At 46.0% G+C, this 22,643-nt stretch overlaps 1 protein-coding gene across 5 annotated transcripts in view; it reads right to left on the reverse strand.

Moving 5' to 3' along the window:
* The window catches only part of ST6GAL1 (ST6 beta-galactoside alpha-2,6-sialyltransferase 1), a 48,712-nt gene that overhangs the window by 20,180 nt on the left and 5,889 nt on the right, over positions 1-22,643 (reverse strand). For all 5 annotated transcript variants that reach the window (XM_042799377.1, XM_033001630.2, XM_033001632.2 and 2 more), the window contains one exon: positions 13,202-13,368. The gene's annotated coding sequence lies outside the window, so the exon portion shown is untranslated. The remainder of the gene's footprint in view (positions 1-13,201; positions 13,369-22,643) is intronic.

A 22,643-nucleotide genomic window follows, 5' to 3' on the forward strand; every position in this document is an offset into this window, starting at 1 on the left:
GTCCTTGGTCCCTCCATTCATACGTCAGCATCATTCACCTGCAGTTTTACTGCCTCTGATATATGCACAAAAGCTTTTTACTTTAGCAAGTTGTTTCTCAGTCTTTTTTTTTTTGACTAATGTGATAATGATTTCATCTTTAAACTTAGAGCATTTACATTTCTTTCCAGGTTTCCTTCATTTATGCATTTCCATCTGTACCCACAACTGTGCTGTGCCTAAGTAAAAAGCAGTGAAGCTTTGTTCCCAGCTTTTGCTGGTGCAGTTTTGAATGTTTTTATGCTCCCCCATATGAACATTTTATATTTCAACTATGCCTTTTTATTCTTTTTTTATACATTCCTGGTGCTAAACCTTTTCTCCACCCAGCAAGCTCTGTAAAGCATATGTGAAGAAAGCACTGGCTGGCAGCAGAGGCAGAATGAATTCACATGAAAGCATGTGAAAAGAGGAAAGACATGGAGGTGTAGGGTAGGAATCCCTCCATGCAAAATAAAATAACATACCCAAGGAAGCTGAAGAGAAGAAAAAATTGGAATTTGAGAAGTAACCTCGAATTCACATCTGCTCTTAAAATTCCCTATTCCTGTCCTGAGGAAAAAAAAAAATTATGAAGAGCCTTTATAGTATGAAACAAACTATGATTATGCCATTTTGCAAATGAAGAAGCTATATTTTTCTTGATACATTGGATGAAGGTGGTAATAAATTTGTTCAAGCTGAAGATCTGTCTCTCTGAAGCAGAGTTTCAGAAGATCTTTGATATTTTGTTTAGCCTGGCCTGTTAATTCAACTGTGTGTATTTCAATTTTGTAAATATACAAATAGGGAAGACTAGCTTCTAGCAATTCTTGTTTTTTTTTTTTTCCAAAACTCTACTGTGCTGTGAAGTAAGTTAAGTGCTTCCAATGCCACTAAACAGAACAAAAAAAAAAAAGTGGAAAATGAGGAATTGTTACCTAGAGAATGAGGAAAATAAGCGTTTTAAGTGAGGAACATGGTTAAATTTCAGATGACGCACTGAGGAGCTATACAAGTCACTCGTTAATGAAATAAATCATTCCATTCGTCCTGCCTGCATTAAAAATCTCTGCATGTGCCAGAAAAAATATGCTTCTGTCACAGTTGAAAAAAATCCTCCAGAAGAACAGGAGAGGCAGATTTTGGGGAAGGCACAGGGGGAAGTTTAAGCATGTGTTTCATTTTGGTTTTACGCGTCAACAAACACTGGGATTTAATAAAGGCGGAAGCCTTCATTTGCGGCTGTGTCAGCCCTTTATTCCCTCTCTTTTCTGAGGTTCCATGTTGGCTTTGGAGGGTGGCTCTGCAGAGCAGCATGCTGCCTCCCCTCCTGCCCTAATTAAAAAGCAGCAGTTTTGTGCTCCCCCACTGCGGGTGCTCTGCCAGGCACCTGCAGAACTGCATGGTCACCATCAACCACAGCAAAGGCGACCCATGCTGTCGTGGCTTCCCATCTCAAGCTCCTGCCATCCCAGAGGGACACCTGCGCAGCTCCGGACCAGGAGCAGCCCGTGGTCTTACACGAAGTATGTGTTTGGAGCTGTTGGAGCTCAGCTCTAACAAACCACTTTACACTAGCAAGTATGACATAGGCGATGACAAATCTGCTCCAGGGCACTGAACCAGGTAACCCATGCAGTTAAGGAGGTGCCATCAGCCTCGACTGCAGCAAGCAGCAGTATGCCCAGCAGCACCCACAGGGATGAGAAGCAGCTTTCCCAAGAAGTGACTCTGCTGCTGTGCTCCTGTCCAGGCCACCAGCGGACACAAATTCGCATGTGTGGGGACAGTCTTCAACACTGATGTACCAAGAGAGGAAGGGAGGGATTCAACAGTGCTACAGCACAGCCATGCTGCTCTAATAGCTGGTGACTGTAAAGGGACACTCCTCCTGTCCTTTTGCCTGTTTAGAGACTGGCATCCACAGAGGGATGACCTTCAGCTCCAACAAGTGCATCACATTACCACCCCTCACTCCAACCCTGTCAGGAAAAGGGTTAACACCAAAAAGTGTATCTTCTCCTTCCACAACGCCACAAGCTGTAACCATCGCTCTGGGCCAACAGAAATTGTCCCTGACCCTGCTGGCTGAGGGAGAAATGGGCTACTGCAAGGTCCTTTGCAGGTGCATGAAGATGGAAGAACAATTTAACACTTAGGACAGAAGACAATAATGATCAAGGCATGACATGATGAAGAATACCACATACATGTTTTTTGCTTGGTGGTTTACTCGTCCAGAGGGACGGCATGTTTATGAGCTCCAGAAAAGGACCACGCTCTTGGTTGGCTGTACCATCACCTCTCCATAACAAAACCTCGCTTCCTACCGCACAGACAGATGCCTGCTGATTATTCCTTGTTAATAGTAATGAAGCAGAAAGACTCCACCTGCGCGGGGTGCCAGCATGCCTCAGGCAAGCCTTGGGCTCTGGCAGCGTGTTCCCCCTCGGATGCGGTCAGACAGCCACCACGGGAGCTGTCAGGGTACAGTTCAACACAGAAGCCTTTTCATGATGGGCACATGGCTATGGGAGCCTCACTCAGTAAGATATTTGGAGACCACTGCTGGTAAAAAACCTTTTTCAGTTTCTAAAATTGCCAGTTTCATGTTCAAATTGAAGAAATAGAAAGTTCATGATGCCATGCATGAGCAGCACCAACTCTCCAAAGCACTGCTTCTCCTCCCATAGCTGGACCTCCCAGTGTCATGAATTTACAAGTGAGGTTTCCATTATCAGTCAGATTTATCATAACCGTTCCCACACTGAAAGCCAAGAGCAAAAATTCCCCCCCAAGCCTTAAAGACCAGGGTGCAATCACTCATTTAGGACTATTTACTTTACATGGAACGTTACACCTTCAAATCAAATCAATCACTTCTTTGTTCCCCCCCAATCATGTGTTTCTTTATGATGTTTCTCTTTTAAAATGAGAGGGAAGTGCTGCTTTATTTTAAATTAACAGCATGTGTCAGGTCAACACTTAACGCTTCTGCAAATATCACTGCACGCCAAGATGTGTAATTGGTATTCCATGGCCCCAGAACAATAAATACACTTTGTGCCAGCTACAGCTATGCTAACCTTCAGGATAATATTTCTCTGACACCAGCCTTTTGCAGGTGGGTGTGATGTCTTTCCATCTCCTCAAGGACAACACCCTAACTATTTACAACTTGCTCAGAGAAGAATCTAATTCAATCTAACCTAAGAAAGTGACATAAACTTGCAGAACTCTGCATATACCATTGCTAGTTTTCAGTCCAGCAGCACTACTGAGATTTGGTTTTCCTCTTCACACCCAGAGCTCATTCCTGTTGGGGATGGCAGGGTTGGCAGTCAACAGCAGTGCTCCACCATGCCAGCTTCACTGGAGGACAGAAGTAAAATGGGAATTCTGGCCACTGACTTCAGAAAGGACTATTCAAACCCCTCTAAGTTAAGCAAAACACTTCTTGCATTACATTTAAAACAAATTAGTTTTCACTAAGAAATCCATACTTTATAATGTAAGAGATGCATACAGATGTCAAGAGTGTTCATCAAAAAGTATCAGGTGCTGAGAAAAAAGGCATGTCCCAACAGCAATAGAGACAATATTAGAAAGGACACCCATTAGAGCCTATCAAAGCAAGTAACTTTCAGAGAAATTGTAAGAAAAATTATTTAACAAGCGCTTCAGTTACTTATCTGGCAAAACCCAAAACAGTTCCTTTCTATGCAAGGAACTTGAGGCATGGAAGACAAATGGAAACATCAAAATTACAGTTAAGTATTTTGTCTCTGACAGAAGAGGAGGCAGAAAAAAAAAACCACAGTACAATAATCAGATGTTTTTCCACAAACCAAAAATAGTTGCTTTCACTCTCCATAGCCAGTGATGGGTAAGCTAAATTGATACCGCTTCTACCACACATCATCAGTTCCACTGGTTAAACTGAGACTGAATGGCCAAAGGAAAGCCAGGTATAACCCAACACAAGCTGTTGAGGAAGCCCTGGTCCAAGTTCAGTGTCAGGCTGTAGCAGAGCAGCCAAGGTAGCAAATACACAGGAAACTGTATACCCCAAAGTTCCGGATATCACTCATTGTTGAAGCCAGCTTCTCAGAAGGCAAAATATTTGCAGTAGCAGATGTCAAATACGCGTTTTGCCAAGGCATGTCAGCGAGTCACGTCCTCGCACAGGGGGCTCACGGCATGGCTGGACTTCAGACGTTAATAATGGCAAGTGTTGCTCTGTTTTTTTAAACACAAGCCTGGTTTATTAATCTAGTAACACCATCCCCTTGTAGGATCATCTCAAATGTATCTACTGTCAATAAGCCCACAAGAACGTCACCAGACCTTGCCTGAATAAAATTCAATTTTATGAATCATGGGCAATATAAATGAATCACACAAATCTGGGTGCCTAGATATATTTAAAGACACTTAAAGAATTAAGACGCTTCCCTCCCCCCCCCCCAGACTTTCACATATGTATTTATAAAAGCAGAAAACATTAATGAAATTTTCCTGATAAAGCCTTCATTTAAAGCCTTGCTATTTTCTTCCCCCAGCGTCCCCCCTCCAGATGCTTAGGAAATAAAAGCAGGTTCAACAGTACCTCCTACCCAAACCCAAGACTATGTCCTCTGCTTAAGGATGCAGCACGCAGAACGCTTTGCAGGAGCAATCAGGCGCCTCTCAAAGTGGCATGCAACACCCACTCTTCGGTAGGATGGAGGACCTGGCACAGCCTAGCACCAGCTCCAGCTATAAGCTCCTGAACACCGCATGCCATGCATCTGGCAGCTCCGTGGGGCCAGAAACAACCTGTCAAAAGAATGTCCTTTTTCTTCCCCATTTACACACCCTGACAGCATCCCAGGGATGGATCAGTGTGATTATGGGCGCAATATCAAGTGATCTGAAGTGCAACAAATCTACACAGTTGCCTCAGGGAAAAAAACACCATGCTTGTGAAATTGAAATATATTTAAAGTTTACTGAGGTTCAGAGATCCCCAAAAGGCAATAAAGGCCATTCTAGTGTCCCTCCACTACATTTAATACCTTCTACTCCAAGTGGTTTTAGCCCGATTTTTCCTCTATCGAAAAACCAGGCATAAAGCCTGGAAAGCACTACCTAGCTCCTGTCTCCAAGCATATCACTCGCCTCCTATGGTCAGCACTTCGGAAATAAGGCCGGCAGCAGAGCTTACAGGTGGCAACTAGATGGATCCACCACGGATCTGAACCACACACCTCCCCTTGAAGCAGGCTGCTCTCTCCCCTCTGGCATTTAAGGCCTCAGAAATTTAATGCACACGGGAGTTTGTGCCTCCACTATGAAGGTTGCCAAACGCATTCTGCCCACGCTGTAGCACTGCCTTACTGGCACGAGCAGGCAGGAGTAACGCGGTCACTACCCACGGCCACAACGGCGCCTGAAGTCTGCAGGACACCGCTCTCCCGGGGTGTCACTAACAGTGGCCCGTCTTCCCTGGGTTTGCGGAGTGCCAGGGGAGAAACACAGCCCCCTGCCCCGCTCCTGCTTGCTTGTGGCAGCCACCCCTGCCGAGCGTGCGAGCCTCGCACGCGGCACGACGCGCAGGGCTGGCTGCACAGCGCCGAGCCGGGAGCACGAAACAGAGCGGGGTGCCTGAGAGAGCGGGGGGAAAAAAAGAGAGACAACCAGCAAACCTCAGCACAAATGTGTTTTTCATCAAACCCAGGTAGCGACTTACAGCATGGAGGAAGAGATCTAGACAGATAATTCCAACAAAAACATAAGTTACTCCCTAAAGCAGTAAAGGAGGCCCCAGACATTTTTGTATCTCCTCCATTCAATATTGGCTCTTATGCTGCTTTTAGCACAACACATTTCAGCAGTCTTAAAGAGCTCTTGTATGACCTAAAAAAGCTCTCTGAGCCTCCCAGAGCAGTGAAAGATCCCTGTCTCCCCTCCCAAGACCAGCCAGCACTTTGCTGGAAGAAGGGGTGAGATATAGGAAGAGGACATTATTGTCAAGAGCTCAACTCCCGCACAAGAGCAAGCAGCTATCTTCTCATCTACTCAGTGCCACCTGGCCACAAAGACACCAAACTTCTTTCATGAAGGAAACTCTCCAAAAACATAGAAGTTGGGCACCTGTTGTGCCTAGGACAGATGGCTTCAGAAGAGGCCATTCTCAACAACTGATAATTTCCATTACTAGTTACAACACTCCACTCCTCACCCCCACCTTGTTTTCTAAATATAACTGCTAAAAATGGAGCCATCTCCTAGCACTTAAGAGCTGGAGGGCCCTGAGGTGAGCAGATGTGTAAAAGCATTAATTTGCAGAGATCATGTCCCAAGAGAAACTCAAGTTTATCTGTACTGCAAGTTTTCTTTTTATAGCATCACCAATTGGTTCTGTTTAAATATTGAAGTTCTTTCAGCGTTTCCCAGATCAGTCAGCTCTGTCCTCAGGTCAGATATTTCATAGCACTGCTAACCCCAACTTCTTCACTAAGTAAATCCTAAAGGGAAGCTCAAAGAAGTACTTGTAAAAAAATCAGGGGGATAGGAAGGGGTGTTACTTATGACTTCTGTTGGTGTCCTTCTACTGGAAAATGCAGTAGCCCAAGTAACTGGTGCAACCATTAGATGTTAGACCATTCTTGGAAAGCTTCTTTTTGTTGGGTTTCACCTGATTCGAATACTCTTTGATCAAAAACTGCTTCCCAGGATGGACAGAAACACATTACGTGTAGGGGAGATCAGCTTCGATGATGCAATCCTGACCAAAAGTACATCACGGGAGTAGATGCCCTCAACTTCAATGTTAATCAAATCTATGCTACACTACTCTCTCTCAGGAAGCCCAATCCTCAAATCCACCCAATTCTTTCAAGTAACATCTCAACAGCCCAGACACAGAAGGCCAAAGTACTTCGCTGGGGCTTCACCCACCCCCAAGGAAGGAAATTGCGCTGCAGCATCGAACAGTTCACATCTGGTTGAAACAAACCTTTACAAACCAGGGAGAAGGTGCAGAATACTGCAAAACCTGTCTCTGAGATGAGGCTGCGCAGCAAACACTATTTACAGTCATCTCTTACAGTAACACACCTTGATTGACCTCACGGATAAGTACAAGTGCCAAAACCACCCACATCTCAGCAGCAGACACACTTCTGTGCAGACAAGGAACCTGGCAAAATCCAGCTGAGATGTTCCACGTGTGCACCAGTGGCTGCCAGCTGCTGGGGGTGACACCATGACTAACTGCTTCAGAGCAAGAGTGAGGTGTTTCCCCATACCAGCGATCTCACACGCTGTAGCATCCTGCACAGTGCTCAAGACTGGGAGAGTCATCTCATGCCACCTCTAGTACATGCCCGATTTATCCAAGACAAGGCCATTTCTTCTTGCTGCTCAACATCTGATCCAAGCTCAAAGTAGAAAAGCACTGGGCTTAAAGTTCACTGAACTTTAAACAAGGCTGACTTTTGACCTGGCTCAGATCAAGCTTTAGGTTAAAAGTTACTCATTCATTTTATTTAAACAAATCTGCCTCCTTTTACTCCAGTACGCTTTTAAGGGGCAAGTTTTTAATTTTTTTATTTGGGAATGCCACCATAATCTCATGGGAGCTGATCCTAGGTGACCCTCCACCTCCACTTTCCTGCCTTTTCTTGCCAAAGGGATCCTGACTAGTGGTGTACCTCACTCCCTGTTCCATGACCACTCACTTCAGCTTTTCAGGATGGGAGCTCGGTTGCTACTACACCATGTTTTAAGCCTGCACAGGCATCTGAAGGTACACACTCCTGGCCATTCTGGGGTCTCCTGACAGGAGGCATACAGTTCCTTTTCCAGCCTCAGGCCATCATATCAGTAGCCCCCGAGGCAAAACTGGCAGAAAACCCCTAAGCCCTAGGTATGCTGGTTAGAGTCTCTCCTCCCGTGTAGAAGGAGCTGCAATACTCCAATATCAAAGCAAAGAAAAATGACAGAGGATCCTAGTCAAGCCCTCTCATGCTATTTTGGGATTATTAATTTGCATTTAATTGGTCTTTCTGTTCGTTTTTCTAATTTTCAAGAATCAGGCCAATTCAGCTAAGGTTGTTCTGCTTCCACTGAAATGTGTATCTCTCTCTCTCCAATATATAATACAATAATATATATACATATCTACTTATACGCCGATTTCCACCTATTTTTGATTTAGGTAATAATACAATCAGGATACAATTAGAAATTGAGATTGCTTAAATAAAAGCTTTTTCATAAGCTGTCCAACACGCTCATAGGTCGGAGTTGTATGTTGTCAAGGGAAATTACTTTTACAAGTCATCTTCTCTGAATTTTTCTTCCTCCTTCTGAAGTTATTAAATATAGAAACCACTAGTTAAAAAAAAATGCATCAGTTTGATGAATATTTCCCAAAATCTGTGAGGAACAACAATTTTCAGGTTTTTTCCCAAAGTGCGGGGGTAAAAATTATAAGCCTGCCTCAGCTTTTAGGTTCCTCTCACTTCAGGTTGTGTATAAAGCCTTATCTTGTCTGGATCTCCGTAATGATTTATCTGTGGCCATCTCAATCAGGACGGAGCATCAGTGCTTCAGAAATGAGCGCACTTGCAGCTAACCTCCTGCGCCCTTTTTTGGGAGGTTTTTACAAGTTGACCAAACATCAGAGCTCTGTCAGAGATCTCGGCAGATTACAGCCTGAAGAGGTAAAAAACCATTTGTGTGAGAGCAGGGAAGCTGAGCGTAAACCTCCCAGGCCCTGCCTAGAGGCGCCGGCTCCCCTGAACCCTCTGAGTTTGCCAGGGCACCGCGGCTCCGCCCCGGCCAGCCAAGCACTCCCAGGGCAGTGTTGGTGGTTAGCGCTTGGCAAAACCACTCCAGCGGGACTTAGAAGAGCTATTTTTAAGAGACCAAGGATGCAGAGCACCATGTGGAGGAGGGGCTGAGGGCTGGGTATATGTGCTACCCGTGAGGAACCAGGTGCCTTCCTACTGTGTCTGCATCTCCCAGACTCTCCTCTTTCTCCTGGGAAATCTTCCCTAAAGCCCTTCACACCCCTTCCAGCATCGGCACTGCACAAGGATGCCCTAATTTCCGTGGCCTTTCCCCACAGTGCAGTTACAGGCAGCTGCCCTCCTGCCTCAGTGAGACCCATATACCCACCGCCAGCCCTCCTCCCACCCTCCACAAACCCTCCTTGTTGGGACTCCTTTCCTTACCTGCATTTTGGGGCAGCTTTTCTCCCATCTCTCCTGGATCCCCTGCGTGCAGTGCCTGTTCTGGTCTCATGTCCTCAGCTCACCAAGATGCTTCAGAGCTGATGCATAAGTCCCACAGGACGCTTCAAGTGGGAAGCAATGCCTGAGATGGGGGTCTTCTGCTGTAGCATGCCACAGCATGGACCTCATGCATGTAAGATAGCAGAAGCCTTGAATATCCAGAAACAGGCTGATGCCACAGCAGCCACAGAGCCACACGCACCAACAGCCAACTCCTGGTAAGAGAAAGCTGCCCCAAACTGAGCGTTGCTGCCATCTCTAAAGCACATGAAAAACTACAGCAAAGACAAGCAGATGGGCTGGCACTACACTTCAGCATCAAGTACACAGAAATTAATTACTCTGTTAATCTTACACAATACGATTACTTATGCATCATCCTATTTTCATTAAAGGGAACTGTATTTTAGTATGTGGTCCAAGGTTTTGCCGAGTGTGCCACTGGTCTGGACACCCATCTTGGAGAACCACTGCTAAATCTGAACGCAACCCACTCAAGCACATCCCTGTCCTCTCCTTCACCTTTGACTATCCAGACCCAACACATCAGCATTTCCTCTCCTCCAACAGGCATGTTCTGCTCAGCCACAAGCCACTTTCTAAAGAAGCAGGGGTCAGAGGCTCTCACACAGCTACATGGAGCAATGGGGGCCAAGGAGGGGTAGGGGGTGTTCCTATTTTTGGTTTTACTTTTTGATTTCAGATGTGCCCAAAGGAGGAAAGAGAAAAGGCCCTTCAGATATTAACATATTAAACAGCTTAACTGCTGCCAAGATGTGCTGAGTTTTTGTGGTGGGGTTTTCTGGTAGCAGGGAGGGGGCTACAGACGTGGACCCTGTGAGAAGCTTCTCAAAGCTCCCCCAGCTCCAAGTCAGACCCACCTCTGGCCAGGGCTGAGCCAATTAGCAATGGCTGCGTCTCTGCAAGAACGTATTTAAGAAGGGGGACCTGAGAGGGGGTTGGGACTTGTGAGGAAGAATTGGGAAGGGAACACCTATGCAAACACTGAGGTCAGTGGAAGGAAGGAGGAGGAAGTGGGGGAGGTGATCCCGAGCACAGAACCCCCCCGGTGTATCCGTGGTGAGAGGGCAAGCAGTGCCTGCAGCCTATGGATGTCACCAGTGGAACAAACACTAACCTGCAGCCTGTGGAGGAGCCCACAACAGGACAGACGCCTGTGACTGAAGGACTCTGAGGGGAGCAGCAGCCCCCGCTGCTGTGGTTCGGCACTGGGATTACTGCTACACACGGGGGTGACCCACGCTGGAGCAGCGTGGGAACGGCTACATCCCGTGGGGAGGACTCACTGCGGAGAAGGTTCGTGGAGGACTGTCTGCAGTGAGGGGGGAGCCACGTGGAACAGGGTAGGGATGTGCGGCATTCGCCCCACCTCCCAAGAAGGAAGAAGCAGTGAGCTGTCTGTAGCCCCCACCCCCTGCCACCATGCTGCTGGGGGAAGAGGTAAAGAGATTGGGAGCAGAGCTAAGCCTGGGAAGAAGGAAGGGGTGAAGGGAGGTGTTTTTGGGGTTTGATGGCACTTCTCACTGTCCCATCTTGTCCGATTTTGTTACTGTTTGAATTAAAATGATATAGTTTTTTCTTCCCCTATCGAGTCTGTCTTTTGCCCTGACAGTAACAGGTGAGTCACCACTCTCTGTCCTTATCTCGATTCCCAAGCCTTTTATTTCATTTTCTCCTTTCCAGGGCTGGAGGGAAGGGGTGAGTGAGCAGCTGCATGGTGCTCAGTTGCCCTCTGGGCTCAAACCATGACACAAGATGGTTGGGCAGACTGAAAGATACATGTATTACAGACCAAATATATCACTTTGCTCATTTTCAATATTCAACTCCCCCAACAGCCTTTGCATTTTACAAGTCAGGCCTAACCTGGCTGCCTAGTCTGAAACTGTATTTAGTAACAGAGGATTGAGTTTATCTGTTCAACAAGAAGACTTCTGAGCACTTCAAAATGGGCTAAAGATTTTGTTCTGGCACAAACAGAAGGTAACTCTTCAGTTTACTGTTAAGAAAGTACATTAAGAGAAGGAATACCTCTGCACTAAAAGTGAATCTGCTTGAGTGGTTTTCTTGGCCTTAAATTTTAGCTGTCCTGAAGACTGGCAACGAACAAAGGCCAAAATAATAGTAATCATTCACTGCTGCATATCTGTACTTCGCACGTACACACAGAGCCGCCCTGAGCTCCCTCATGTCCTGAGACAGGATGACTCCCATATCTGCACGAGATCCTGCTATCTCACCAGCCTACCCGAGGTCACACCCCAAGACACATCTTTGTCCAGTGAGCAGAGGATTTCCACAGAGGAACAAGGAAGAAAAACAAAATTAAAAAACCTGATTTCAAAAAAAAAAAAAAAAAAAAAAAAAGAGAAGTTTTACAGGGGTGGAGCTCCATGGCTGACCTGTTTTTTTGATCCTCTACTCTATACCCAAATCCCAGCTTGCCAGATGTTAGGCTGTCTCCATCTTAGTTTCCTTCTTTCCCCACGAAAAGAGCAGCTGCCAAAGGTGCCCAAGGCAATGTGTCACACTCTTTCTTCTCCACTCACCTACCTCCAGTAGTGCATTGTCACTTCAGCCAATGTTCCTCAGGCCCCATTCTGCTCCGTCTTGACACCCATGCAAATTTTGGCTGCTCTCTGCTCTCTTTGGGGACAGAAATCCAGTAGCCCCCAGGCAGTCAGTCAGCTCCACCACCCCAGCCCAAGCGTTTCAGTTTGCAATGCTAAAGGTAATACAACACTGGGAGGGAGAAGCGTTCCCTGGCCAGAAAGGAAGAAAGGGTGGTACATTTTCCGTATTAAAGATTCAGGTTTTAAGCAGATGAGATTAGCATGTTTCCAGCAGACGAGGAAGTGAGGAACAACATCTGGCATTCTTGATGACAGCAAGTTAAGGATTTAAAGAAGCAGCTATACAATGAAGTCCTTCCAAACCTTCACATATGAAAACAGGCATAAACCCAATACTTGTATTTGCAGTCACTTCTAAAAAATGCCCCCTACCAAGTCAGCTTTCCCATGTGCAAGAGAGAAGCAGGGGGTCCCCATGTTACCACCTTCCCCAGTCACTGCAGTGGATCAGACTGCCCAAGAGTCTTGCTCTGCAGGATCAAAACCTTACTGTGTACGCTAACTGTATGCCAAAGGGTAGCAGCATTCACACAATTATTGGACTAATCAGGCCCAAGGCTTAAAGCACAGAGCTCTAGGAATATTCAACACTTGATTCAGACCTTTTGGACTAGCTCGTCATCGCAGGAGGCTGCTGCCAAAGGCTTGCAGTGCTGTGATAAGGGGCAAGATGTCAGTGGGGCAGAGTGACAGAAAGAAAAAGTAGTGGCACCAACAACGACAAGATTTCAGGCATGTTCAGCAGAAGTCGGCTGTGAAAGCAGCCTGCTAATTAGTCTAACCTAGCACCACTGGCAAGATCACCAGAGGGTTTCTGGGGAAAGCCCTAACCAAAATAAGACCCAGCACACATCTTATATTAATTTTTTGCAAGTCGGAATAATGACTGGATCTTGGACATGTATCTCTGGAGCATAACCAATATGTATCAACATCTACAAGGGCTCCCACAAGAAGCAAAATAAATGTTTTATTTTGCTTTAAAAGAATAATATAGGATAGTTGCTGTTTTATTTTGCTTTAAAAGAATAATACAGGATAGTTGCAAGGGGAATGGAAGAAAACCCTTCCTGTTTTCTTCACCATCCTCCCAACTCTGCATGCAACCCAAGACAGCCCCAGAGCAAACAGCAGTGCCTCTGAATGTATAGGGCCTCATCACACTGACAGCAGCCATGCTCTTGCTGCAGGCATGGGAAAGGGAAAAGAGGAGCAAGGCAAAGAGGAAGAGCTGGTTGTTACCTTCATCTCCAGGTTCCTTCGCTGTCCAGAGTGGATCCTGTCACACTCCTCCAGGCAGAAGCAGATTGCTAGGTAAGATCTGTAGGAGATGCCACCACAGGGAGCACATCCGTGCTCTGCACATAATTCTTCATGCTCCCATCTCCCTTTCAATCAAGTTCTCTAGCCTAGGAAAGAAATTAAGGGAAAGATGTTAGACAGCCACATCAGACTGATCAGAAACCAGTGGACTGGGGACTACAACTGCCAGCCAGGACCACAGAACAAGTCAGTAGTGACACAGAAACACCTACAGCCTGCAGACGCTGCTGCACCCACATCACGGGCAAGGGTGTCCTGGGTAAGACCAACAACTGAGCTGTCAACACCTTTAAATATAACTTCTGCTTGAGTAAAACAGCAAACGGAGCCTTATTTTGAAGGCAAAATCTGCTGGTGAAGACCAGGAGCCCAGGCCAGGGCAAGCTGGTAATGCCCACATTAGGGCAGACAAACTCACATTCAGCACTGGAGATCTGGGTCCCTAAAGAGATCTCAGCAATTCAGCCTGTATAAACACACGTGCAAAGCCCCTCTTTGCAGATCCCTCTCCCGCTGAACCATAACAGCAAAACCCACTGCCTACACTGATGCAACGGAGCAGTGATGCACTGCACTTATCTGATGACCCTTGCTGGAAACACAAAAGAGCCTTTAGAGTTTATTTTTCTAACCTCTCCCCTACTTCTAAATGAAACTCTGTATAACTGCAGCACGTGTCCTAAAATCCTCTTAAATAAGATATTAATCACAAGACTGTTTAGCAAGTCAGAGCACACAGTCCCCTCAAAATACACCACCTCCCATAATTATCCTGCCCTGGGCAAGTTTCCAGTGTGTGTGCATGGCCTGGCATATGTTTCACCCCTGAGTCCAGCAGCTCAGCCTTCTGCTCTCAGCAGGGAATCCAAGCTTAAGGAAAGGTCCTAATATGCTGATATCCCAAATTACTGGCAGCTTGAATCACCCGAGGACCGTAACACATTGCAGGGGAGGGAAAGCAGTGGGGAAAAAGGTAAGCTTAGGCTTTACAAAGTTTGTGTGATGAGGAAACGGACAAAGATAGAAAAATAGAGAGGTAAAAAAACAAGAAAGGAGAAAGATAGAAAAAAGTTGGGGTGCTGCTCGGTCCAAAGAGACACCGGCATGCAACGCCTTACCAAAAGCACTGAGGTCCCACCAGCACCAGCTGGTGCAGGTTCTCTTGGGGTGAGAAATAATGAAACTAAAATGACACTTGAGGGTTAGGTCAAAGGGAAGGAAAACAGAAAGAGCTGGCTGCCAGACTGAAAAATAATGTTCTTTGCTTCTCCTGGGCAGCAGCAGTACCTCGGCATAGCTGCACCTTTGAGAGCCACCTCACCCAGCGAGGGGTCAGCCATCACAGCAATTAGATCAAGCCACCCTGGGGTGAGGAAATTTGGGCAGGCAGACCACAAGAGAGCTGTAATGCAGTACAGGGAGGCTGGGTGAGTGATGGTAAGCATGAGCTGCAGCACATTTACATGCCAGGCTAGGAAATCCCCAGCCACAGTGCTCAGCAGAGCAGCAGGATCCCCTCGCTGCAGGCTGTGCGCACACCAGGCTTTGAGGTGTGCAGTAAGGGCACATATAAGTTAGAGAAACGATGCAAACAGGAGAGAAAAGGAACAAAGAGGAGCACAGGCAGTTGAGCAAGCCCTGCACACTAATTGTCCAGCCACGCAGCACTTCTTCAGAGACACTTAAAATGTATGACAACCCACCTCCAGCTCCCTGCTCTCTGCCTGAGTCTGCCCTTACACATGACTGAAAAGTGCACCCAGAGATGACATCAGAGGTGTGCAGCTTCTGCCGGAGCAGCCGCAGAGCTTGGAGAGGAAGCACAACCATCAGGCTGGGGCCAACAGAGCTGCTCAGCTGTCCACTGCCTCCCACTAACAGGGCACGATGCTCAGAAATATTCACCAGCATCCCTGGGAGGTAAGAGGATCGAGGGGACATGAGCCCCTTATCACAGCAGGACAGTGAGATTGCCTGCTCGGGAGCACCTCTGGAAGCCCAGCACCTTCCAGATGTGCATGGAGCCCATGCTGGGAGCCACTAGCTGCAGGACAGGCAGCGTCCCTCAGCAGAGCTCGAATCCTCAGCACTTGTCCTATGAGCCATGAGCACCAGAGTGATCAGGCCCCCTTGTCTTCTGGTCAAGTCCGAGTTGAGAAGTTGACCAACACAGCACTTCTACAGGGCAAGCATCTGCACCACCAGGAATACTAGCAGAGAACTACTAGAAAAGAAGATACCTTTAAGGTAAGGTTAAGTAAGGACCCAAAATTATCCCCTCATACACAACAACATTGCAAAAATTATCATTAATTTATCAATAATTTTTCTTCTTCCCTCCTCTGACAGAGGATCTATATGATAAGATATTGGAGGATGCTGAAGGTCTAGTATCAGCCCAGGTGAGTTCATCTGCCTCAAGGCAGTTAATTAATACCCTAGTAACATGCAGGCTCCAGTGTGACAGGTATGTGCACCAACAGTCAGCAATCACAGACACTGGGACCAGGAGGCAAGAGGGGGCCACAAGCCTCTGCTGCCATTCAGCATCTCTCCTGCTGGCAGCTGGCAGAGACTTATGGCTTATCTTCTTTCTACAAGTGAGAAATTATTTCTCCTTCCCACCTTACCCAGCTGCAGCATAACCAATTGTCGGATGGCTGCTCTGGAAGAGGAAAACATCCTGCTGTCTATGTTCTTGTAAAATAAATGGTATTTGTTTATTGCTTAATTATTAATGTTCATTCATCTCAAAATTAGAAATCTTGCCACCACAACTCCTCTACAACATAATAATCAAAGCCCTGGCTGTCAGGTTAATTACAATTAAATAGAAAACCATTAAATCCCTGCAGAGCACCAGGCCAAGCAGCAGGCCCCTCAGGTGCCAGCATGGGCGGGAGGCACCACCATACACTGCTGCAGGCTCTCCTCACAGGGAGCAGGGACATGAACACACACCGCCAAGATCACAGGCACCTGCACCCTCCACTCGTGTCAGCCAGATGAGGAGAAGATGTGAGGAATGAAGAAGGAGCCTGGATAGGGCAGGTCTACCTGACGCAGGGGATGGGACATGAAACCCAGAGAAGGGCTCAGCTGAGAACCAGAATGAGATGCTGAGGAGCTTCAGACCAGGACTGGTCCATGAAGATGGCTAAGGCAAGGACCTGGAGGTGGGCTGGGAACAAGCTGGACAAGAGACAATGGCTGGAGCAATTACCTTCCTCTCAGGCCACTGACAGAGCCCACAGTTCCCCAGGTCACCAGTGCCAACCAGCCAACAAATTCTCTCCACGCAACCTCTCCTCCCCACCAACGGTCAATAGAGAGGACAACATTTTATTATCACTGTCTGCTGATCACTGAAGCAGCAGAAGTCTGTGTGGTGGACTTAGGAGCCCAACCCCTGGCAGAACAGCCCTCTCCTCTCCCCACACATCACAAAACACACAAAAAAACCACATTATAATCCTTCACCTCATTTTGTAACAGCATACTTCCTTCACACAGCAGAAGCGCTCACCGAGTAACAGCACTGAAGCAAGGTTCTACCCAGGTTTTTTTCCACTAACTTAAAACAAAATGTGTAGTAAATAAGGCACAAAGGCCAGTCAAAGTGACACGAGAGAGGCAAATCAAAGTTCCCAGAGAGAAGTGATTCCTGCCTTGCTTCTGTCAGAACTGCTATGAAACCAAACATCTTAAAATAAACTTTTCACATCCCTTCCTGCCAGGCCCTTGCACAAGGTCAGACCCATGATCAAGTCTGCATATGGGCTGAGTTCTCAGCACCAGAACTGCATTTCGCACACAGCAGAAATTACTGAGAGGAGCAAAGCCCTGGCAACCTTTCAAAAAAGCACTCAGAACTGGCCAGGTACTCTGTGTGTGCCTCAGGTCTCCATCTATACAGAGATGCTTTCCAACAAATGCATTGCAAGCTGCAGATGCTCAGACATTTATGAGGAGCACCACAGAGAAGCATACTGGAGAACTTCTGTTTCTGTCCTTGGGGCAGGGTTTAAGTGCACAACAAGTAAAGTACAGTCTCAGAACAGTAAATATTAAAAAAAGAAAAAAAAAAAAAAAACAACCAAAAACCAGCCACAAATACACATCCGTTTTGCACAATGAGCAAGGCAGCATCAAGCCAAGAAGCAGCTGTGAAAGCATGCAATCAGAACTTGTAGCACACACAGAAGTCAAATTTGGGCTGTATTAGTACCTTAAATGTTGCACTGCCTTCTGAGAGCCTGGTTTTGCAACCCTTTCCTCCTGCTATTGAGGCCCAGGTTGACAGCTTAACAACTCTACAAGAACACAATAATACTTGATAAACCTGCCATTACTACAATGTAAACTGTTGCATTTATATATAAATTTTTGACATGGCTGATGCTACTAGAATACCACCTCTGGTACAAAATGGAACCTTCTTATAAATAAATAATAAAATCAAAGACACGAACATAGTCTGAGCTACAGGAATTCCATAAGTTGCATTAATTTTCACAGGACGTAGCTTTACTTGGTTTTGACACCTTCAGTTTAAGGAGCTATCATTCATCCTTACTCAATTCAATTGCTTCACAACACTGCAGGAGGAAGGCTTCAGACACCAACCACCACTGAAGAGGGAGGAGCAGAAGGCAACAGTTTCCAGATGAAATTAAAAAAAATCCTTTCACTTTCATTAAAGACCCATTCCCCTTTATTAAAGCAAACTCTAGGACAAGCCTAGGGCTACTGCAGAGAGCTGCAATTAATTCCAGTTACACAAATTGAGCAGCCTGTCCTTGAGTCTAAGGATCACCATCTCAGAGCAAAAGGTCTTTGCAAACATGGGACAAATTCAACAGCACCATAGCAGACACAGGACCCCAAACAGCATCCCTTCTGCAGAAGAGAGGCTCAGCTGCTCAGACAGCAGAGAGCAGTGAAGGCACTCAGGGGGTGCCTTCGGTGGGGATTTGAGGATGATGAGATCTCTGCTGCCAGTCCTCAACCTCTGGTACCCAGGAACAGTGTTACAGCCCTCAATGGCAGGAATTGAAAATCCTGTTATTGATTGCTATCTTGGCCATATGCCTGGGGAAATGCACTGCCAAGTTGTGACATTATCAGGATATGCTAGCGAAGAAATCCCTTGCTATCACACTGCCTCCCCATGAACAAAGCTATAAATTTGTCTGTTGGCAGACAAGTTCAAGCAGGACTTTGTTTCCCACACCTCACCAGGACACAGTGTGGGAAGACAAACACAGCCAACCCACACAACAGCCGTGGTTCAAGAACTATCCATACCATGGCCATGAAGACAGATTACTTGTGCAAATTATGACTAAACCAATCTCTCTCACCCAGGCAATACCCTATCAGGATCCTTTTTCCACATCCAGCAGCTTCACAGTTTCTCACCACTTTCTGCAGGCAAGGTACTGCAAGCAGGAACAACACTTCCATTTCAAGCCCATCTTGCTCGAGACAAACTCATCTTCCTTGCTCCTCCTCCTCAAGCCCAAGCTGAAGAACTGCTCATTTTCAATGAGCAACACCAAAGTAGTTTCTCCCCAGGCTTTTCCTAAGGAGGTAGTTTTTGCAGCTCATCTGCTCTGAACCAGTGCACCTACTTTTTGAACACAGCTAATAGTCTCCTGGTAACCAGCTATAAAAAATTTCATTAGAACTACTGATAACACCAACAGCTACATTCAGTTTGGAGAAAAATAAGAAGTGTAACTACAGATGAGAGAGGTAGAATGTATCTGGACATTTGGAGGGGTTTGGGTTTGTTTTGTTTTGTTTTGTTTTGTTTTTTCAATGCTGGAGTTAGTTTTCATGAAACCTAAAAGAAAGCAAGCAAAGGTCGTGAGTGGGCCCAAAGATGCCCAAGGAGCAGAGAGACCCAAAGCCCTCTAGGTGATGGCTGCTTAGGAACAAGCCCTGTTATTATATGGCAGGGGCCAAGAGGGGATAGAAGGAGCAATACTGGCAAGGAGAGGAGGTTTCCAGGAGCATATGGTTAGCCAAGCATTTGGCCAAGGGAAGATGTGCGGACTGGGTATTCTTGGCATGCCTGCCAGGTGCTCTTTAGGCTGCTGATCTAAGAAACACTTTAAAACAATTGCACAATTGTGACACTCAGCATTAGAACCTGCAATAGCTTGTGGGGCAATCTCAGACGGGGAGAAGCAGGACATGAATACTTCCTTCCCCAGCCTGAGTGCTTTCACTTTAGAAAAGCAGTCAGCAGTAGAAAAAGCTAGCCACGAAAAGCCCACAGCCAGCACAGCCTGCAGTTATTTAAATCCTCTTAGGTGAGCTTAGGGCAGAAATGGTGGGTTTGGCTCTCCAAAAGTCACTGTCACCATCCTGCAGCCCCTGGGTGCCAGCTGGCCAAGAACAGCACGTGTTGGGGCTGCGTGCTCCGGGGGAGATTCACGCTGGGCTGAAGGACCTGAGACCTCCTGACAGCAGCGATGGGTGTTATCAGCTCAGCCACCGATCAGACCACGGCCGGGGTGCTGAGAAGGCTGAGCGCTGCCCAGTAAGGGCTCTGACAGATGGGCAGTCTAAGACTCGGCTTAAAACCTTGCTGAAGGTGGGGCTGAGCCATGAGCAGAAGCGGCTGTGAGAGAAGGACCTGTGAGAGAATCACCCCTTTCCTGCGCCGGCGGCCACCCCACCGCCGCGTCGGTGCACATGTGGCAGGACGGGACGTTCATGCTCGAGGACACTTCACAGATGTGAACTGCTGGCACCAGCGAGATGATGTTTAGGCACAAAATTAGGCATTTGAAATATTACCTGCAGGGTTTTACTTGCTGTCCTCACCCAGCATAAAAATAGCAGTTTGGAGGTTGCGAGGAAATAGAGGGGGGGGGGGGGGGAAAGGCATTTCTGCCATGCCTCAAAAAAAGTCATGCTTCCAAAGCGTTGTCTGCATGGTGACAGATGGGAAAAATCAAGCCAAATTAATGGCAGGCATGAAATTTATAAGTATGAGTTAATATGCGTTAATGACCTTGGTACACCACTCACATCTGTAGCTACGGTAAGCTTAAATTTCCTTCATTTCCATTCACTTCCAGCATTAACTAAACTAAATTTAATTAAGTGTCCACGCTGAAACTTAACACCATTTCTGACATCAAATTTTACAACTAATCCTTAATTAACAGTTCTGAATTTTTCTCCTTAGATTGCAAGTATACGATCATCTATCCATCTAATTAAACAAGCCATGAATATTAATAAAATATTTATCTGATTGCAGTCCCCTAACAACTAGGAAAACTTCTCAACCTTAGAACACGTCGTTCATTGAAATGCACAGGTGTTGTCCATCTGAAAGAGACAGGTATTTTGCAAAGTGATTTACAAAGTGGTAAGAAGTTTCCAAAATTGAGAGCAGAAAGGCAGAAGGGAGCTACACCATACTTGAAAATTAACTTAATTTTTACCCCAGGTGCAGACTTGAAAGAGTTCCCCTCAATTTATAAAAATTCACTTCCAACCACATTTGAAATTGCTGAGCCACATCCACAGGACCTAAACTATTCCCAGTCCACACCCACGCTACATTATAAAAGAATAAAATAGAAGACAGCAAGTAGTGACTGTTCTGGAAACCAGCAGATAAATCTAAAGAAAATGAGATTCCTTCCATGCCGCTCTCCCACCTCTGCAGTTTCCAGAGCCCTCTGTTACAAGCAGGCAGCCCTGCAGCCAGTTCGGCGGCCAGCACAGCAGTGGCCCGTGCACACAACACAGGCCACTGCTCAACACCAAGTCTCTGTCACCTCTTCAGACTCCTTGACCCATAAGTGAGCTGCTCATTTTGCCAGATTCACGACTGCTATTCTTTAAACACACATTAAATTAAATTTGAGGAGCCTGAAAATGCCAGTGATCCCTCAGTCCCCATTTTGTATCACAAGCAGAAAGCCTGACTGACCCATCACACAAGTCATGCTTGAATTAAAGTGACCTTCCAGCATTGTTATTCCTTCTTTTCCAGCTGGGCACTCTCACATCTCTTAGAATACCCTTCCATGTTACAGGCACAAGCAACATTTATTTCTATCGATCCCATTTTTGCCTTTGGGAATCCCTCTGCCTCCAATACTCCAATACACCTGGGACTATTTCCTTCGTCTCTGTTTCAGATTCCTTCAGCCTGGATCCCATCTCTGTTCCACTGAGACATACCCCTGCAGCATTTCTTGGAGGTAGCTCATAGCATGTCACTGGAGAGGAGCCTCCCCTTCACCATGTGTTTCAGAAAGGTGCAAGGCAGCTTCCTAAGCAGAGTTATAGACTCTGTAAAATACATGCTGTCAAAGCTCTGGAAGGAATTTGTTAAGGTACAACTGGTCGCTCTTTTATGATCTTCCCAGGAAAGCTTCACTCTTTCATGGACATTTGGGAAAAGTGAATTTCTAGACTGCAAGAACAGCTGTTAATAGGAAACAAACTTCAAATTCACAGACACAATTATCTGGATGAGAGCAAAATCCATCCAGCACCTTCCAGACTCTCATAAAACATATACAGAATTTCAGTCAGACTCGCCTGTGAAAAATCAGCACAGAGGAGCCAGAACTCGTTTCCATCTCTGCTCCATTTCTAATGGACGTCACTTACAAAGCGCCCAGCTCCCCAACAACTCCTTACACTGAACCTCTGCTCAAGAAATAAGAGCTGGGTGGAGTATTAATATAAATTTATATAAAAATGTAAACAAAACAACAAAAATATATAGTTTGGTCCCAACAATTATAATCTTGTACATCCAAATCTCTAATTTCCTGAAGACCCTTTGCAAGCACAAAGGATGGTAGGATTACAGTTGGGTCATAGAGACAACCGAGCAATAACACAGTAATTATCCATCCCTGTGCCAAAGTAAACTCTTTTAAGTTATGCAGAACTATATCTTGGGGGAAGAAGAAAAAAAAAACAACCACCCAAAAACCCCAAAACAAAACAAAAAACCACAAGCCAACCAAATATATAAACATAACATCCCAACTTAGCTAATAAAGGATCACACTTGAATTTTCAGTCTTGCTAGGCAATGTAACTCATAGCATGAAGTTATCTTCTCTACGCAGAGATTTTTATTTATTTAGAATATGAACTAATTTTTTTTGAGGTGCTCTGTGCCTGAGCAGCTCAGCTTAGAAGGCACAGGGAGCTCTACACTACTACTCCACTCACAGCATTTCCTGAGTATTATGTCTTAGAAACGAATTCAGAAAAAACAAAATCGCATTACTCTGATGTTGTGAGTTGAATATTATTTCAAGACAAAAAGCAGCTCCTTGAGATTAGTCATCTGCAGGGGGAAACCATG

This window comes from Tyto alba, unplaced genomic scaffold, assembly GCF_018691265.1.
Source record: "Tyto alba isolate M040663 unplaced genomic scaffold, T.alba_DEE_v4.0 Super-Scaffold_10, whole genome shotgun sequence".
Taxonomy (NCBI): domain Eukaryota; kingdom Metazoa; phylum Chordata; class Aves; order Strigiformes; family Tytonidae; genus Tyto; species Tyto alba.